This window comes from Pristis pectinata, chromosome 8, assembly GCF_009764475.1.
Source record: "Pristis pectinata isolate sPriPec2 chromosome 8, sPriPec2.1.pri, whole genome shotgun sequence".
Classification (NCBI taxonomy): domain Eukaryota; kingdom Metazoa; phylum Chordata; class Chondrichthyes; order Rhinopristiformes; family Pristidae; genus Pristis; species Pristis pectinata.
The window spans coordinates 9,117,519-9,137,689 of NC_067412.1; the positions used below are offsets into that span (position 1 = coordinate 9,117,519).

The 20,171-nt window shown below is 41.5% G+C and overlaps 1 protein-coding gene and 1 long non-coding RNA gene across 4 annotated transcripts in view; one reads left to right on the forward strand and one right to left on the reverse strand.

Moving 5' to 3' along the window:
• Positions 1-935: 935 nt before the first annotated feature.
• LOC127573767 (uncharacterized) lies at positions 936-15,493 on the reverse strand. The gene is made up of 4 exons (XR_007956814.1): positions 15,363-15,493; positions 9,295-9,360; positions 8,441-8,513; positions 936-1,487 (listed from the first exon to the last, which is right to left on the reverse strand). It is a non-coding gene; the product is annotated as an uncharacterized LOC127573767 (long non-coding RNA).
• The window catches only part of epn2 (epsin 2), a 50,610-nt gene continuing 45,890 nt past the window's right edge, over positions 15,452-20,171 (forward strand). The window contains exons 1-2 of one of the 3 annotated variants that reach the window (XM_052022260.1): positions 15,454-15,621; positions 15,915-16,070. The gene's annotated coding sequence lies outside the window, so the exon portion shown is untranslated. Of the gene's footprint in view, positions 15,622-15,914; positions 16,071-20,171 lie in introns of all 3 variants that reach the window. The other 2 variants (XR_007956813.1, XM_052022259.1) reach the window with 2 other exon arrangements.

Sequence of the window (20,171 nt, forward strand, 5' to 3'; positions counted from 1 at the left end):
TGCACACAAGGCTCAGCAAAGTTACCTTATAAATGTAGCTGACTTTAAAGGATTTATAAAAATTCTTTGCCTGTTAATATATTTGGCCTTATTTTTCCTGGCCTAAGGAGACCTATTCCTTGTCAATGCCCAATTACCCTTGCTAGAAATGCATGTATGTGGTCACTGGGAAAGGTAGCTACATGAACATAAACTCCATAATCTTGGAGCACATTACTTTCAATGTTTAATTCTAACTTTAGTAACTTTAAAACTTAAAATTATAGTTCTATCTTCAGACTCTTACAATTATATCTGTTAATATACAAAGAATTTCTATACCTAAATGTCAGCTGTGCCTATCCCTACTTAAATATTTCTGGAATGTCCATTGTTTTCAAAAGGAATTCCTGTTATTCTTGATTTTTTTGAATGAATAAATTAAAGCAGGGACCAGTGCAATCACAATAAGAATTCACTATGTAGGTCTAGTGTGTGTTTTAGAATTAGGCAAAGACCTGGGCTCCCTAACCAGATGTTGCTGACCCTGGTTTTCCCATCTTTTGTACAAAATTGTTAGATGAGTAATTTGAATTTGTTGCCTGCTACTTATTACAAGCTGTCCTAGTTAACTAACAGTCCACCTGAACTGAGCTGGGAGCAACATTTTAAGTGGGATAGTGACAAGGACTTTTAAAGTACAGTGGTAAATTGTTTGGTGAGTTCAGATTGAAGAGGTGGAAATATGGTACTTTGGGTCCAGAGGCCTTTCAGAAGTGAAGCTTGCAAATACTTCTGATAAATAAATCAAAGAAAAAAGGTCAGTTTGGAATCCTCTACCACAAATGGCAACTGATAAAAGGTCAAATATTACTCTTATATTGTAAGTTGATTTATTTTTATTAACCATGGGTATTAAAGCATATGGAATTAATTGGTAATTGGTTTATTATTGTTACATGTACCGAGATACAGTGTAAACCTTTTGTTTGCATACCATCCAGGCAGATCATTCTGTACATAAGTACATCAAGGTAGTACAAAAGGAATGAAATGCACAATATAGTATTACAGTTACTGAGGGAGTGCAGTGCAGGTAGAGAAATAAAGTGCAAGGGCCATGACGACGTACATTGAGAGATCAAGAATTCATCCTTTTTGCATAAGAGGTCTATTCAAGAGTCTTGTAACAGCAGGATAGACGCTATCTTTGAGTCTGGTCCTGATGAAGTTTTCGACCTGAAACATTGACAATTCCTTCCGCACCCCCCCCCTCCCCAACTTGCTCTTGACAGAGTTCCTCTAGCAGTTTGTTTTTTGCTCCAGATTCTACTATCTGCAGTCTCCTGTGTCTCCACACCACTTTCCCTTTTCTACTTCTAATTTTCTTCCTATGACAGATGGAGACATTAGCCTTCACAAAATATATCCAAGCCAAAACAAAATAGTGCAGATGCTGGAAATCTGAATAGAGAAATATTGGAAATATTCAGCAGGCCAGGCAGCATCTGGAGACAGAGAGAAAAAAAAGTTAATGCTTTGACCAAAGACCCGATAATCACAGCATTCTTAGTGGTTTAACAACAATGGTGTCAGTAAAAAGCCTCCCCTCCAGGTTCTAGTGAGAACATCATCTTCCAGTACTTATTTTGACGTCTAAAATGTAGGCTGTAGGCACAATGATATTCTGATCATTATCACGGCTAATTCTCATGGGAAAATGCATCTTCTATTTGAGCAAATTCTCCAGCTCACTTTGAGTTTCCGAAGGAAGACTTTATTGAGGTACCTCCAGCATGATTCCTTAGGCCTTGTAGGCAGTATGCATCAGTGATGCAGAATTCTACAATCAACAAAATTGAAATTATAGCAATAAAATCTGTATTGATTAATTCCATAAACTGTCTATTTCAATTTGTCTCAAGACTGTGCTACCTGAATATTTAAACCAAGGCATTCTTAAACATCTTAAAAACATCCATACTTTATAATTAAGATATATTTTCAGAACTAAAAGAAAATCTTAAAGACATTTGAATTTTCAACAAACTGATTTTTAATAAACTTATCAAACCATCACTTAGCCAACCAGTACCTCAACAGTCATGGTCCCTTATCCAACCCGTACTTTTTCAATTTATGTTAGAATTTTACTGAATCTAGTCAAAACTTAGAGAGTCTATAAACCATTCAACTTTCACAGAGACCTACCTTTTCCTTCAGAATGTTCAGATTATGCTGCCATTTTTCCGTTTACCTGTTGGTGTTCAGTTTTACTCTATAGAGTCACAATTAACCCCAAGATCAGGTCCTAATCCTCTCAGTTAATGTTTTTAATTCTATTTCCAATACTAAAATATTACTGAACTGCAACATCTCTTCTTCCTCTTCCCATTTCTATCCAATTCTTATATTACCTCATTTACTGTTTCAGTCACTCCATTTCCCCCTTTATTGACATTCACTTCTTCCTTTTCTTCCGCCTCACATTACTTTTCATTCTCCACGAATACCTCGTTCAGTTCTTACTCAAATTCAGCTGCCAACATATAGAATGATATTTGTTTTTTTCTGCCAGCATCACAATTGGTTCCATGCTAGAAATTGTGACCTCTATTCGCTATACTCAGAAGAGTTCTGACAACACTAAATCCTACCTGATCCTTGCCTTGCTGACCAACAGACCGCAATCAGCGAGGATTGGCAGCAACACCTCCAGCACGATTATTCTCAACACTGGTGCCCCCACAAGGCTGTGTCCTCAGCCCTCTCCTCTACTCCCTATACACTCATGACTGCTTGGCCAGATCCTACTCTAACTCCATCTACAAGTTTGCAGATGATACCACCGTAGTAGGCCGTATCTCAAATAATGAGTCGGAGTACAGGAAGGAGATAGAGAGCTTAGTGACATGGTGTCATGACAACAACCTTTCCCTCAATGTCAGCAAAACAAAAGAGCTGGTCATTGACTTCAGGAAAGGGGGCGGTGTACATGCACCTGTCTATATCAACGGTGCTCAGGTGGAGAGGTTGAGAGCTTCAAGTTCCTAGGAGTGAACATCACCAATAATCTGTCCTGGTCCAACCACGTAGATGCCACAGCCAAGAAAGCTCACCAGTGCCTCTACTTCCTCATGAGGCTAAAGAAATTTGGCATTTCCCCTTTGACACTCACCAACTTCTATCAACACACCATAGAAAGCATCCTATCTGGATGCATTACAGCTTGGTATGGCAAGTGCTCTGCCCAGGACCGCAAGAAACTGCAGAGAGTCGTAGACACAGCCCAGCGCATCACGGAAACCAGCCTCCCCTCCATGGACTCTGTCTATACCTCTCGCTGCCTTGGTGAAGCAGCCAGCATAGTCAAAGACCCCACCCACCCGGGTCATTCTCTCTTCTTCCCTCTCCCATCAGGCAGAAGATACAGGAGCCTGAGGGCACGTACCAACCAGGCTCAAGGACAGCTTCCATCCCACAGTGATAAGGCTATTGAACGGTTCCCTTATACGATGAGATGGACTCTTGACCTCACAATCCACCTTGTTTGACCTTGCACCTAATGTTTATCTGCAATGCACTTCCCTGTAGCTGTGACACTTTACTCTGTATTCTGTTATTGTTTTTTACCCTGTACTACCTCAATGCACTCTGTACTACCTCGATGCACTGTGTAATGAATTGATCTGTATGAACGGTATGCAAGACAAGTTTTTCACTGTACCTCAGTACAAGTGACAATAATAAACCAATACCAATACTTAGGACTTAGGGCATTCCTTTCCCTAACACCAGTAGTGGCCAAAAACAGATGAGGACATTGTCTTAACACCCAAGCAATATGACTCAACAGAAAGTGGCACTGGAGAGAGAAGGGACCAGTGTGCGCTGATTTTTTATCATAAATGCTGAGACATTGAACAGGCCCCAAAATGTTGACCCTGTGAAATAATGATGGTTGATATGTATGCTTCTATACTCACTGATCCACTTTGACTCCCATCCTCTAAAAGCATCAAAATAATATTAAAAAATCTTAATTCTTGGCTTCCAAATCCTGTTGAGATCATGCTTTTCCCTAGAACTTTATTGTCCTTTAAAAGAAATACTTTTTTGACCATGCTTTCAGTTACCTTTTCTAACTCTTGCATTATAACTTGGTCACTATTCATTTTATCTCCATCTTTCTTAGGCAGTCCCTTAGGGTTGAAGATGACAAGTACCTTTGGTGGCTAAAGAGTCCTCTGGCGGAATCACAGATTCTGCCACAGGTGTGACAGGTGGTACTTGACATGGCAAGTGAGTAATTTTTTAGGACGTTTGCACTCCTTTGCATAGAACCATAGAACACTACAGCACAGAAAACAGGCCATTTGGTCCTTCTAGTCTATGCCGAAACAGTATTCCGCTAGTCCCATTTACCTGCACCCAGTCCATAACCCTCCAGACCTCTCCCGTCCATGTATCTATCCAATTTATTCTTAAAACTCAAGAGTGAGCCCGCATTTACTACATCAGATGGCAGCCCGTTCCACACTCCCACCACTCTTTGAGTGAAGATCCCCCTAATGTTCCTCCTAAACTTTTCCCCTTTCACCCTAAAGCCATGTCCTCTCGTACTTATCTCTCCTAATCTAGGTGGAAAGCGCCTACTCGCATTAACTCTGTCTATACCCCTCATAATTTTGTAAACCTCTATCAAATCTCCCCTCATTCTTCTGCACTCCAAGGAATAAAGTCCTGTTCAATCTTTCCCTGTAACTCAACTCCCGAAGACCCGGCAACATTCTAGTAAATCTTCTCTGCACTCTTTCAATCTTACAAATATCCTTCCTATAGTTAGGTGACCAGAACTGCACACAATACTCCAAATTTGGCCTCACCAATGTCTTATACAACCTCACCATAACATCCCAACTCCTATACTCAATACTTTGATTTAAGAATGCCAGGATGCCAAAAGCCTTCTTTACAACTCTGTCTACCTGTGATGCCACTTCCAGGGAATTATGTATCTGAACTCCCAGATCCCTTTGTTCCTCTGCACTCCTCAGTGCCTACCATTTACTGTGTATGTCCTACCTTGATTTGCCCTTCCAAAATGCAACACCTTACACTTGTCTGCATTAAATTCCAGCTGCCATTTTCTGGCCCATTCTTCCAGTTGGTTCAGATCCCTCTGCAAGCTTTGAAAGCCTTCCTCGCTGTCCACTACACCTCCAATCTTAGTATCATTAGCAAACTTGCTGATCCAATTTACCACATTATCATCTAGATCATTGATAGAGACAACAAACAACAATGGCCCCAGCACAGATCCCTGAGGCACACCGCTAGTCACAGGCCTCCAGTCTGAGAAACAATCATCCACTACCACTCTCTGTCTTCTCCCACACAGCCAATTTCGAATCCAGTTTACAACCTTTCCATGGATACCTAGTGTCTGAACCTTCTGAACTAACCTCTCATGTGGGACCTTGTCAAAAGCCTTACTGAAGTCCATTTAGACAACATCCATAGCTTTTCCTTCATCTACTTTCTTGGTAACCTCCTCGAAAAACTCTACAAGATTCGTTAAACACGATCTACCACGCACAAAGCCATGCTGACTATCCTTAATCAGCCCTTGGCTGTCCAAATACTTGTATATAGGATCTCTCAGAACACCTTCCAATAATTTACCCACTACTGATGTCAGGTTCACTGGCCTGTAATTACCTGGTTTACTTTTAGATCCTTTTTTAAACAACGGAACTACATGAGCTACCCTCCAGTCCTCCGGCACTGCACCCGTGGCTAAGGACATTTTAAATATATCTGCCAGGGCCCCTGCAATTTCTACACTCGTCTCTCTCAATGTACGAGGAAATACCTTATCAGGCCCAGGGGATTTATCTACCTTTATTCGCAGTAAAGCAGCAAGCACCACCTTGTATAAGTTTGCATATAGAATCAAAGTGCTCCAGTTGTAGAGAATCAAGGTGCACAGAGGCTTGTAAGATATCTTTACTAGTCACATTTACATCGAAACACACAGTGAAATGCATCTTTTGCATAGAGTGTTCTGGAGGCAGCCCGCAAGTGTCGCCATGTTTCCGGCGCCAACATAGCATGCCCACAACTTCCTAACCCGTACGTCTTTGGAATATGGGAGGAAACCAGAGCACTGGAGGAAATCCATGCAGACGCGGTGAGAACATACAAACTCCTTATAGATAGTGGCCGGAATTGAACCCGGGTCGCTGGCGCTGTAATAGCATTACGCTAACCGCTACATAGCATGCTTCTTCTCTATTCTGAGCGGTCACAAGTCAGGGATACCCATCGCTCATTGAGGATGTTACATTATTTTCAAGAACTCTTAGAAAATGATGCAATGACTTTCTCAATGTCCTGAAAAAGTATTGCCATGACAGAGATGAAAGAAGAGTGGTTGTTTTGGAAATCTAGTATCAGGCCCACAGACAATATGACCAATCAGAGCTGGTTGCATTCTACCAGAGCTCCATTATTAGGGGTGTTGGCCTGGGAGGGAATATCAACAATGGTTCATTTACTCAAATTTGTAGAATTTGCAGAACGTATTGGTACTTGTCCAATGCTTTATGTGTCCACTTCAGATTATCCATGTCGCTGAAGAGTTCAGGAGATTGGAAATATATTGCTGTTATTTACCCAACTCTGGTGAAGAGTGCCAAAGCATGTTAAGTTCAACTTTAAATGTACCTAGCTATTGCAAGGCTAACATGTGTCCTTTGTGGAATTTGTTCTTCACACATGCATATTTCAGGTATTGCTTTTAGCTAACCCTATCTTGGCAGTCTCTCTTACTTTGCATCTTGTCTCACAATCTACCAATAAAGACATCAATTATTCAGGTGGCCATGTTCGACCAAGCTTGTGCATCAGCTAATGTAGTAGGGCTCTCCTCAACCCAAAACATCCTTTTTGCTGTACCTCCTCTGGAAGCACATTCAGATTCTCATCACAAAACAACAAAGTTGTCGTCGCTTGGTTTTGAATGCATACACCCCTTCCCCATAATATGCTCTAACAGCCAATCTGCAAGACAAAATGAACTGATGTTGCACAAAATAAGCACTCTTTAAATGGTAAACCCCCCACCCACACACAAGCATAAGGCTCCCTAGAGACAGTGAAAAATACACAGGGAGGGTATTCAAATTAGGTAACCTCACCAGACCTACAGGAAGCTGCAGCCTACTCATTCGAAACAGCTGCACACACAGACGCTACCACTGCAACTGTATTTTTACCCAACATCGGAAAATCAGCTGCATAATTGTCAACTGAATCTTCAGCACCCAGATTTTTCATTATATTTGAAGGAAGTTTCTTTTTCCCTGGAATTGGCTGAAAAAAGTTCTGATTTTTCAAATAATGATAGTTTCTGAAGTTCACAGATTGTCAATGGCTAACACAAAGCCACCCTGCCTATTTTGGTGCAATCATTTTCTTGGAGATTTTGATGCAAAGAATATACCACTGGTTTGTTTGGGAACCTAAATAACCGTGGTAAGAGCACTGTCCTTTCACCAGCGACTGCTTTGAGTCCAGCTCGGAGTGATAGAATGAGATAAGGATTGGAGATAACTTGGGGTGAAGATAAAATCTTAACTGAAACAAGTATAGGCAGTCTGATTCCAGTTTCTGACACACATGAGCTCATCATAGAAAGATAACTTGGCAGCCTTACTCAGAAGTGCAGCTAGTGTGAGAAAATGGAAATGTTTCAAGGTCTGATGAAAGGTCATCAACCTGAAACATTAACTCTTCTCTCTCAACAGATACTGCCTGTCCTCTTCAGCTTTTTTATGCACTTTTTGTTCTTGTTAAGAACAAGGAACACTGTTGGGATAGGGATGCTTGACAAAAATCCAGCTAGTGCTTTGTTTGATATGGAAATGATTGACATTAATGTTGGGTTAATTTTAACCCCCAAAATTGGTTGAGTTGGGATGTTAAAGTTTTAAAACTCTCAAACCTGACCTCATCTTTCCTATTTCTTGTTTCATCAATGGTAAGAGGGAGACAGGTAACCTTTCCCAAGAGGCTAGACAGGTAATCTTTCCCAAGAGGCTAGACAACAATTTAAATAGTAGGATAAGATGCCTTATGATTAACCAGTTTTGGATCTTTCCTTGGCCAGCCATATTTCAAAAGCATTGTGGAAATGTGAAATACCATTGCTGCTTGAAGAACAAAAGGTACAAGAGATTTTTCCACCCAGCCCACCAGGCTTGCCTGCTTCCCTATTCACCATCAAACTTACCAAATCCCCACATAAGATTATTAACAACCTCCATGCACCTTCTCAACCCTGAGAATAGTCACCATCCCTCCCATCCCAAGATCAGTGACCACTCTCCCAAACTTTTGGGCAGTCTGCCACCAACCCCCTCCCTCACCCACAAACAAGTCCTATGTTTTCACTAACCCAGCTGCAGGCACTCTTTCTCTCTTCCTCTGCCATCCTTGTATGTCAGGGAGCCTGGTTTCCAAATAGGACTCTGCTTGAAACAGAAAAACACTCATGTTCCAGCTGAAACTTCACTTACCAGCTGTCCACACTCATTGAAACAAAAAATCTGCCTCAAATCCACAGTAACTAGTAGACCAATGTTCAGAAAAGGAAGTGTCAATTTCCCAACATTTGCATTCACTTCCAAAATAAATTCACCATAACATTGCAATGTATGCTACCACTTACCCCAACTATGTTGCTGCATTATATTGGCATAATCTTCCCCAAATATTGCAAATAACTTTTGTTTGTATTATATTCTCATGCAAGTTTGTAATTCACTACATTATCCCATTGTTAAATATAGGTTGTAATTAACAACGCAAATACAGAATGAATTTAGCAGCCACTCTAAATACAAAGTATTCCATCTGGCTCTAATTCATTTAAATGTCAAGCTCATTGAATCCACAGAATTATTTTTAAGGTTTAAACAACTCAATTGAATTAAATCATACTGATAAATACATTATTGCAAATTTTTAAGTGAGGCAATTTGAGCCACTTTATATCAACAAAATCATAATTCTTTATAAGGGCAGAATTTCAGAAGTACGAGGGGAAAATTTCATAATAGTTTTTAGTCTGAAGAGGAAATTATGTTAAAAAATATCAGATTTAAAAAAAGATATGGCAAACTGTTCAACCGGTTATTGCTAAACATTTGAAGACTTATTTCATTTGTTTATACCAACTGTGACCATTAATCCTGTCTCAGATCAATGTTTAGAAAGGTTTATATGCCACCAAGGTTAGACTTTACTGACCTTCAGTTGCTGGCCATATTCCCTTCTGAGTAACGTTTGCCACTCTCTGGTCTTCTAGCAGCACTCCTGTAACCAAAGTACACTGAAATATTAAGATAGAAGAAGTCATGTAAATACTGCCTTTAAGGTTTTATTTATGAATGGTTCAATTTTCAAATTATTAGAATTAAAATTTGAATTTGACCAACAGCCAACTGCAGCCACTCCAAAATTGAATCTCAACCTCCCAACTTTAAGGAGACCTAAAAGTCTTATAAATGTCTGTGCTTCTCCAGTTTGGCTGAGTGTAATTGCTCCACCAGGCATAGGTTTTCTACTACCAAACCAGAAATTCTGAAAGTCCTACCCCAAATCTCTCTGCATTTCCAAGTAGGAACCCAACAGCATGAGTACTGCATTCTCTAATTTCAGGTAACCACATCCCCTCTGTTCCTTTCTCTTTCCTCCTGATCCACCCAGGACCTTTCACACACCACCTTCTTTCCAACCCTACCACCACCACCACCCACCCCCCCCCCCCCCCCCCACAACTCCTGTTACCTTCCCCTCCCCCACCTGGTTTCATCTGCCTTTCACCCATATATTCAACCCATTGGGTCCCCTATTCCCTCCCCAAAATGTTCCCATCTGCCCACCATCGCTTCCTTATCTGGTTCCATACATCATCTTCTTTTATAATCAGATGCTATCATCTGCAGCCCTCTCTTGTCTCCACTTATCACCTCCTAGCCTCTGTCACTATATCCATTGATCCCTCCCCCATCTGCCTTCACCTGTCCATCGTTCTCCTCATCCGGATCCACCTGTCGCTTGCTAGCTCCCACCTCACACCTCTCCTTCACCACTTTATACTGGCTATCTTCCCTTTTACACTTTCAGTCCTGATGCAGGGTCTCAGCCCAAATTGTCGACTATCCCTTTGTCTCCACAGATGCTGCCTGACCCACTGAGTTCCTCCAGCAGCTTATTTTTTTGCTCACTGCAGTCCCACCTCTTTTCTCTCTTTTAAAGTGCATCTTAAAATATACTTTTCATCAAACCAAAAATCTTGTGACTTGGTGTCATATTATGTCAACAGCTCTGCCCAAGACTGCAAGAAATTGCAGAGAATTCTGAACGCAGCTTAGTCTATCACGAAAACCAGCCTTCCCTTCTTTGACTGTCTACACTTCCCGCTGGCTCAGAAAAGCAGCCAACAAAATCAAGTAGCTCTCCTAACCCGGTCATTCTCTCTTCTCCCCCCTTCCGTTGGGCAGAAGATACAAAAGCTTGAGAACATGTACCACCAGGCTCAAAGACAGCTTCTAATGATAAAATTTATTTATTATTTATTGATTAGTCACATGTACATCGAAACACCGAGTGAAATGCATCTTTTTGCATTACTGAGAATGTGCTGGGGACAGGCTGCAAGTGTCGCCATGCTTCCAACGCCAACATGGCATGCCCACAGCTCCTAACCTGTATGTCTTGGGCATGTGGGAGGAAACCAGAGCACCCGGAGGAAACCCATGCAGACACAGGGAGAACGTACAAACTCCTTACAGACATCAGCAGGATTGAGCCCGAATGGCTGGCGCTGTAATAGCATTACCCTAACTGCTACACTACTGTCTTGATCTCTCAATCTACCTCCTCATGGCCTTTGCACTTTATTTCTCCACCTGTACTGCACTTTTTCTGTAATTGTAACACTATATTCTGCATTCTGTTCATATTTTTTCACTTTTGTATTACTTTGATGTACTTATGTATGGAATGATCTGTCTGGATGGCATGCAAACAAAAGGTTTTCACTGTATTTTGGAATACGTGACAATAACAAACCAATTACCAACATTTCTATTAAGCATTTGGGATTTTGGCTACTTAAAAGCCACTACATAAATACACGTTGTTGTTATTGACTGATTATTGGTTTGTCTTATGCACATTTCAGTAAGAAGAGAGGTCAATGTCTCTCCAACCATCCTTAAAATTTTCAAATCATTTGCATTATTCCAACTCCTATAATATTCCTGCGTACTGTGGCCAATGCTAAGCACCATTATTTAGGAAGTCTGTCAAGGTCATGGAAAGGATGCAGTGGAGATTTGATAGGATTGCACTGGAAACAAATTTCAGAGGCAGAGTATAGTACATTGCTACCACTATAAAGATGTTTAATGCTACTGACTGGGGATGAACTTCTGGACATTTATCCAGTCATCGATGCTTGTGAGAGCATGCTGTTTGATTGGCTACAAAGCTCTTCCAGATATTCACATAAAATCAAGTCTTTCTTGACTCTTAAACTTACATTACTGGAATCCGTCTATTCTGATAGGAGGTCATCGATTTCAAATATTAACTCTGTTTCTATCTCCACCAATGTTGCCTGATCTGCTGAATATTTCCAAACTTTGCACTTTTGTTCCAGAAGCACTGAAGACCTGCTTATTTCTGCAAATTGCTCCAAATCCATTGGACTTGTCTCTGTGTCTTTTTTTTTCACCCTGTCTTGTTTTTGCACAGTCCTTTTTTTCTTCTCTCTTCACTGCCTTGTATAATGTATGCATAATTTATATTCTGTGTGTTGTCTGTACCTACATTACTATAATGCTACTGCAAGCAAGTTTTTCATTGTACCTGTACGTCATCGTACTTGAGCACATGACAATAAGCTCGACTTGACCTGAGACAGTCAGGATCCTTTTCACAAAGCAGAAATGTCAAATAGTAATGGACATGCATTTAAGATGAGAGGGGAAAGGTTTAAAGGAGATGCGTGGGGCAGGTTTTTTTTTTACAGAGAGTGGTAGGTACCTGGAACGGGCTGCTAGGGGTAGTGGTGGAAGCAGACATGATAGTGATGTTTAAGATGCTTTTAGATAGGCACATGAATATGCAGGGAATGGAGGGATATGAATCATGTGCAGGCAGAAGACATTAAGTTCAATTTGGCACCATATTCAGCAGAGACATCATGGGCAGAAGGGCTTGTTACTGCACTCTGTTCTATAAATACCTTTTTCCTCAAATCTTGTTGCTGCTAACACCAGGCAGGAGGTACAGAAGCCTGAAATCTCACACCACCAGGTTCAGGAACAGCTACTTTCCTACAACCATCAGGTTCTTGAACTGACCTGCACAACCCTAACCCTACCTGAGCAATGGAACACTACGGACCACCTCTTGCATTACCATGGACTTGTTTCTGATTGTGTCCTTTATTTTGCACTAAGGTCTTGTTCTTGCAGGTTTTTTTCCTTCTCTCTCTTCATTACCTTGTATAATTTCAAAATAACTTATATTCTGTGTGTTGTCTATAATTAGTGCTGCAAGCAAGATTTTCATGGTGGAGACATAAGAGACTGCAGATGCTGGAATCTGGAGCAACACACAAAAAGCTGGAGGAACTCATTAGGTCAGGCAGCATCCATGGAGAGAATTAGACAATCAACGTTTTGGGTCGAGATCCTTCTCGACCTGAAAAGTCAACTGTTTATTTCTCTCCGCAAGTCTTTCATTGTGTCTATACCTCACCAAACTTGTGCACATGACAGTAAACTTGACTTGATGCATTGAAGGTGATGGATGAACTTCATCACCTGAAGTATCTGCAAAACAGAGAAGCAACAAACAATCTGCTGGAGGAACTCAGTGGGTTGAGCAGCGTCTGTGGGAGGAAAGGAATTGTCGATGTTTCGGGTCAAAACGCTGCATCAGGACTCAAAGCAGAGACCTGCCTACATAGCTGAGAAGGCTGGGCATACGAGTTCAAGTTTATTGTTGTCAAAGGCATACACACACAGGGTATAAATGGATGAAAAGTAGATTTTTGCCGCAGTGGCACAGTGCATTACAAGACGAGGACAAACAAATTAACATAAACTTCATAAACACTGTCATGAATCCATGAACGCTACCTTGTTATTCCTTTTTTTGTGCAATATTTATTTATTTTCTAATTTATAGTGATTTTATATCTTTGCACTGTACTGCTGCCAAAATGACAAATTTCACATCACAGAAGACAGTGATAATAAACCTGATTCTGAAATAAATATACCAGGGCAGTATTGTAGAGAGAGGGAGAGAAATGGGAGTTAACAGCTCAGCTTCAAGACCTTTCAGAATTTCTGCTTATTTCAAAAGTAAACTTTATTCATAATAATACATGTATTAAAACATGCAAAACTGTTTACACACCAGTCCTCATTGAGGGGTCAGTGGTGGAAAGGGTGAGCAGCTTCAAACTCCCGGGCGTCGATGTCTCAGAGGATCTATCTTGGGCCCAACACATTGATGCAATCATGAAGAAGGCATGCCAGCGGCTCTACTTTGTTAGGAGTTTGAGGAGATTTGCTATGTCACCAAAGACTCTTGCAAATTTCTACAGATGGAGAGCATTCTGACTAGTTGCATCACCCCCTGGTATGGAGCCTCCAATGCACAGGATCGAAAGAGGCTGTAGAGGGTTGTAGACTCAGCCAGCTCCATCACGGACACAACCCTCCCCGCTATCGAGGACATCTTCAAGAGGCGGTGCCTCAAGAAGGCAGCATCCATCACTAAAGGACCCTCACCACCCAGGACATGCCCTCCTCATGTTACTATCATCCTGGAGGAGGGACAGGAGCCTGAAGACCCACACTCAATGTTTCAGGAACAGCTTCTTCCCCTCCCACCATCTATTTTCTGAATGGTCCATGAACTCTACCTCGTTATTCCTTATTTTTGCACTATTTACTTATTCTGTAATTAATAGAAATGTTATGTCTTTGCACTGTACTGCTGCTGCAAAAACAACAAATTGCACTACATTGACCAAATGACACCAAGGATGTTGGTGATAATAAACCTGATTCTGACATCCTTAGTGTCATTTGGTCAACACATGCAATAGTGTTAACGCTTTTTGTTTTTGGGAACCACAGCACCACTGCCACTCTGGGGGTGAGGGGAAAAGTTTGCAAATTGAAGCAAGCTGCTGCCAGGATTGGGGAGCATGCCTTATGAAAACAGGTTGAGTGAACTCGGCCGTTTCTCCTTGGAGCGACAGAGGATGAGGGGGAACCTGATAGAGGTGTATAAGATGATAAGAGGCATTGATCGTGTGGATAGTCAGAGGCTTTTCCCCAGGGCTGAAATGGTTGCAACAAGAGGACACAGGTTTAAGGTGCTGAGTGGTAGGTACAGAGGAGATGTCAGGGGTAAGTTTTTTTTACTCAGAGAGTGGTGGGTGCGTGGAATGGGCTGCCAGCAACGGTGGTGGAGGCGGATACAATAGGGTCCTTTAAGAGACTTTTGGATAGGTACACGAGCTGAGAAAAATAGAGGGCTATGGGTAAGCCTAGTCATTTCTAAGGTACGTACTTGTTCAGCACAGCTTTGTGGGCCGAAGGGCCTGAATTGTGCTGTAGGTTTTGTAAGTTTGAAGAGGGTAGTTAAGAAAGCTTATGGGATGTTGGCTTTCATAAGTCGGGGGATCGAGTTTAAGAGCTGTGAGGTAATGATGCAGTGCTATAAAACTCTGGTTAGACCACACTTGGAGTACTGTGTCCAGTTCTGGTCACCTCATTATAGGAAGGATGTGGAAGCGTTGGAAAGGGTGCAGAGGAGATTTACCAGGATGCTGCCTGGTTTGGAGAGTATGCATTATGAGGAGAGATAAGGGAGCTAGGGCTTTACTCTTTGGAGAGAAGGAGGATGAGAGGAGACATGATAGAGGTGTACAAAATATAATAGAAAGAGTGGACAGCCAGCGCCGCTTTCCCAGGGCACCAATGCTCAATACAAGAGGGCATGGCTTTAAGGTAATGGGTGGGAAGTTCAAGGGAGATATCAGAGGGAAGTTTTTCACTCAGAGTGGTTGGTGCATGGAATGCGCTGCCTGGGGTGGTGGTGGTGGTGGTGGAGGCAGATACGTTGGTCAAGCTCAAGAGATTGCTAGATAAGCATATGGAGGAATTTAAAATGGGGGAAATGTGGGAGGAAGGAGTTAGATAGTCTTAGGTGTGGTTTAAAGGTCGGCACAACATGGTGTACACGCCCTTGTGTATTGTTCTATGGTCCTATGGAAGTACCTGTGATGCGAGCCTGCTCTCTCCCTCTGCGTGTGTGTTGTTGTTGTTGTCGTCGTCGTCGAGGGAGGAGGCCACTCCTCCCGGCAGCGTGAGGCGCGCCGCCGCCATGTTGTCGTCAGGCGGACGGGACTGCAGAGCAGCCGCTGGAGCCGCGCCGCCGCCGCCGCCCGCCCGCGTTCCCGGCCGTTACCTCAGAGGAAAACGCCCAGAAGCTTCTAGGCGCCGGTGCGCGCGTGCGCGCGGCTGCGGGACCGAGCAGGTAGGAGGAGGAGGAGGGCGGCGACGTGTGTGTGTATCGGTTCTCTGGGGGTGCGGGCTTCCACGGAAGGGCAGCGGTATTTACCCCTCCACCCCCAAACAAAAATCCTGTCCGTGGGGGAGAGTCGGAAGCGAGCTCCGGGCCAGGGGCTGCCTGCAGGCCTCACGCCGCCGACCAGGCCTGCCCGGCGTTTTGTATTTATAATTTTATTTCTTTCCCCCCCCCCCTTCCTCTTCCTCCTCCTCCTCCTCCTCCCCCCCCCCCCCCTCCTGTGTTAATTGCTGCTGCTGAAGAGGGAGGACGGAAACTTTCCACTTGTTACGGGCTTTGCCGGGGAGTTCGGGAGTTGGGCGATGGCTGAGTGCCTCCCCCGGCCTGGCTGCTGGTCTTCGTCTCCCAGCCACCGGGTACCGGCCCTCCCTACAGCTGCAAGCTGTCAACCTGATGAGGTGCGTTAGCAATGATTTAAAGAGCAGCTCGTCTCCCAAGTTTAAGGTGTCTGCTTCACATCCCCCCCCCCCCTGCATTCTCTTGCTGTTGCATTAGTGCGATTGGCATCTTGTTTATTTTCCCCCTCCTAAAAATACCTGTATTCATATTAAAAATGTATTTTACAATGTTAATTCCTGGAAGGGTTCATTTTAGCAATCCAGTCATGTATTTAGACATGCATTTAGTGTATTCCTCATAATGAACCCGGGCGGTTTTAACTTTCAGCTGTTTCTGTAAGCGCATTTTTTCTCCACCTTATTAAATGTAACAGAAGGCGTGTCTGGTTCATTACAAAGGATTTATGGTTTTCACCGAAAAAATGGATGATATTGGGGGATTTTGATCCTAAAAGATAGTATTCCTGGAATCCTGTTTTTTTTTTAAAAAGGAAATTTGGCTAGTTTTGTCGGCATGCTTAGTAATGTCTATAATTAATGAATTGGTGGGGGAGAGTAATTTGTAGCATTCAAACAGGAAAATATTTCAAATGTAGATAAGGTGGCTGAAAATGTTAAATATGTTTAGCGTATAGGGAATGAGTTAAACAATTAATGGAGCTAATTATAATCTCAGGACACTCAATGCTTCATAGTCAATGAAGTAATTTTGAAATATAGTTACTGCTATGTTGTAGAAAGAAGTGAATTTAAAATGACTTATATTTAAACCTTACATTTTGTAACATTTTCTGATAATGGGTCAACTGTATATAAGTTACCCTAGAGTAATGATACAGATTTTTAAATGGAACATACTGATAAGGCTGTGGTGAGTTAGAACATCTGTGACGTAGTGGACAACCCAGATTCTAAGAATTCCTTTGCAAATAGGTATGAATAGACATATTTGCAATTTTTCTTTTGACTAAGTTTACAATTATGTTCTAATTCTGTCCCACCTTAAATTGTAATTAAGGGATCTTTCTCAGTGTTCATAGTTTCTGTCCCGAACACTCCAGTATAGATTATTGTATATGTAACTATTATGTTTGATTTGGTTGCATTTTTTAATTCGTGGAAAGTGTAGTGCACTGGCATTTGCAGAACAAGGATGTAGTAGTTTCTAATGATGTTAGGTTATATTAAAGTTTTAATTTGAGTACTGTTTACATTACTCAAAAGTAATTTAAGACATTACTCTTACATTAGGAGGATATTGTTTACAAAATATTTTACTGAATTTAATGTGTTCTCGAATGATGGTTGTAAGCTAATTTTCCTGAAGACTTCAGTTATAAGCATATGTGCTGAGAGTAGGAAAAGGTACCTGGTGCTTTGAAACTTAGAATCTGCTGTGTTGTGTTTTGATGACATATGTTCATACCTTATAAAACACAGCATATGGCTGTTAAACGTTGATTTTTATTAAAGGTTCTTTTTTCTTGAAAATGAAGTGTTACCAAACAGTTCACTTTACCTGTAAATTAACTTGGAAACACGAGACTGCTGATGCTGGAATCTGGAGCAACAAGCAATCTGCTGGCGGAACTTGGTGGGTCAAGCAGCATATGTTGGAGGAAAGGAATTGTCGACGTTTTGGGTTGAAACCCTGCATCAGTCCTGATGAAAGATTTCCACCCGAAACATCGACGGTTCCTTGCCTCCCCACCCCCCCCCCACCTTAGATGCTCTTCGACCTGCTAAGTTGCTGTAAATTATCTTTATTAGATGCAGTGTGACTGGGCAATAAATTCTGACCTTGCTGGTGATGCAGTCATCCTGGAAATGAATACAAAAATCTTCCAATTTTAGAACTGTTGTAAACCTGAAGAGTTTGTTACATTTAGAGCTCATTTTCGATGACTTTTCCCCAGTTAATTTTGGAAGAGGACAAATTGAGGCTGGCAGTTTCAGCTTTCTAGTGTACCAGTTGTCTTTCGGTGGAACCTTTAACAAGGAAATATTCCTTTGCTTTATTGAAGCCTCGACTTATATGTCAAATTCTGGATTAGAACTCAAGACCATGGCTTCTGTCTTCATGATAAGAATGCTGAGAGCTACTGTTTGCATTTATTCATAGTCTTTTTTTAATGTAGCAAAATGTATCAAGCCATTTAACAAGAATAGTATCAATAAAATATTTTTGTCACTGAGACATAGGTGTCCACGTTTGATTAGAAAGGGTGTTAAAGCGTTGTAAAGAAAGAATGATTAAAATCAAGTATACACGTGAGGTCATACTTGGAGGAGTACAGAGATGCCAAATGCATGTGTAACTGGAGGAGATTACAGTGACGGGAAGGGCTGAGACCATTAAGCAACTTGAAAACAAAGGCAAGGAATTTATGGATGATGAGTAACTGAGACTTCAAGCAAGTTTTTGATGAACATAAATTTATTCATGGTACCAGTCAGGAGGCTAACAACAAGAAATACTGGAATACTCAAGTCTTGAAATAGATGAGGCATGTATGAAAGTTTCAGCAGCAGATGAGTTTAGACAAGATCAGAGTGATGTGGTTGGCTCTTGAATGACCCTTGACGAGGTCTTGCAAGCCACTCTGTTCTGCACAATTAGGGATGGGTATTTAATGCCAGCCTTTCCAGTGATGGTCACATACCAAAAAAAATCAACAATTTAAACAAAAAGGTGGAATGTTACTGAGATTGAATTAGGCAGTGTTAGTAACTGACCAGTTATATGGCCAAATGCATTAAGAGAATGGAACCAAGTAAGGGCAGTTCAACCTAGCTGAACAACAGGGGAGATTTGTAGAAGGAGGATGATGTGATTGACAATGTTGAAGGTTGCAATAGATCAAGGAGTGTGTGGAGGGACGATCCTCTATGTCAAAGTCACAAAGATGATTATTTGTGATAATAGTAAGAGCCATTTCAGTTGGAATGAAGGCGAAATTGGATTCAAGGGATTCAAATGTGGGAATTGCAGGAAACGTGGGATGGATGTGGAAGGGGACAGCGAATTCAAAGACTTAACAAGGAAAGCAATGCTGGAGATGAATGGTGTTTGGTCAGGGTTGTGATGAAAAAATTTTTTTATAGGTATGAATGATGATGGCTTTTTGAAACAGGTGTACTTCTTGGGGCAAGGGGACTGTTAATATGATTTAACAATTGAATGGTTAACAGTTTAATTAGAAGGATTGAGAAAATGTCAGGATGGACACTGAATGCAAGGCAGGAGATGAGATTGCACCATAAATCATTGGTACTAGAAATGTAGCCTTCCCATCAATACCAGTGATGGCTATCAGCAGAAGGTATAATTGAAACCCAGAAATACCTTATGGGCATTACATATGAAGGATTAAGACTCTTGAATCTACATGCATTATAGGCATTTTTCTACTGCAAATTCATGACGTCATATTTATAATTCACTTATCACACTCAATGGCATTCTCCTGCTAATGGGTGTGACCCTGTAATAATAGTTTGATGTTTGGGTACAATGGGCATGTCATTAAAGATGTTTCTAGCCAGAAGCAGGAAGAGAAGAGTGCAAAAACCTTTTGAGATGTATTTTTGCTTGTTTAAATTTTGGGTCTTCAAGGATTAATGGCACACATATTTTGCCAATCTTAACACTCATAATAATGGTGACCTCAGAGCTGGAAATCCTACCTATCAGGAATAACTTGGTCTCTTTTCTGTTGAGTAAACTGTAAAAATATAGACCTTGTTATTTCAGGTGGAGGGCATGTTTGCATTTGTATTGAAAGGCCATATTTAACATTGACACCTGGGACTGACTCTGTACTTGCCTCGGTTCATATTCTCATCCTTTGATACATCTTGGCTTTGAAAATTTTATCCTCATCCTTTCATACATCTTGGCTTTGAATATTCCAGTACATCCCTAGCTTGGCCTCTGTGTGGTCCAACCTTCTGTTACAGAAAGCTTTTAAAGGTACTTACTATGTTCAGATGATGCCATTTCCTTTTCTCTGTCATTTCCTTCACCTTTATAACTAAGGCATATGGTGTGCTAAGTCTGGGTTTTGGATTGGTAAAGCAGTAAAATTCATACTCAATGGCTACTATGCTTTAAGCTCAGATGTCTAAACTTTCAAATTCCCTTGCTGAATAGCTCTGCTT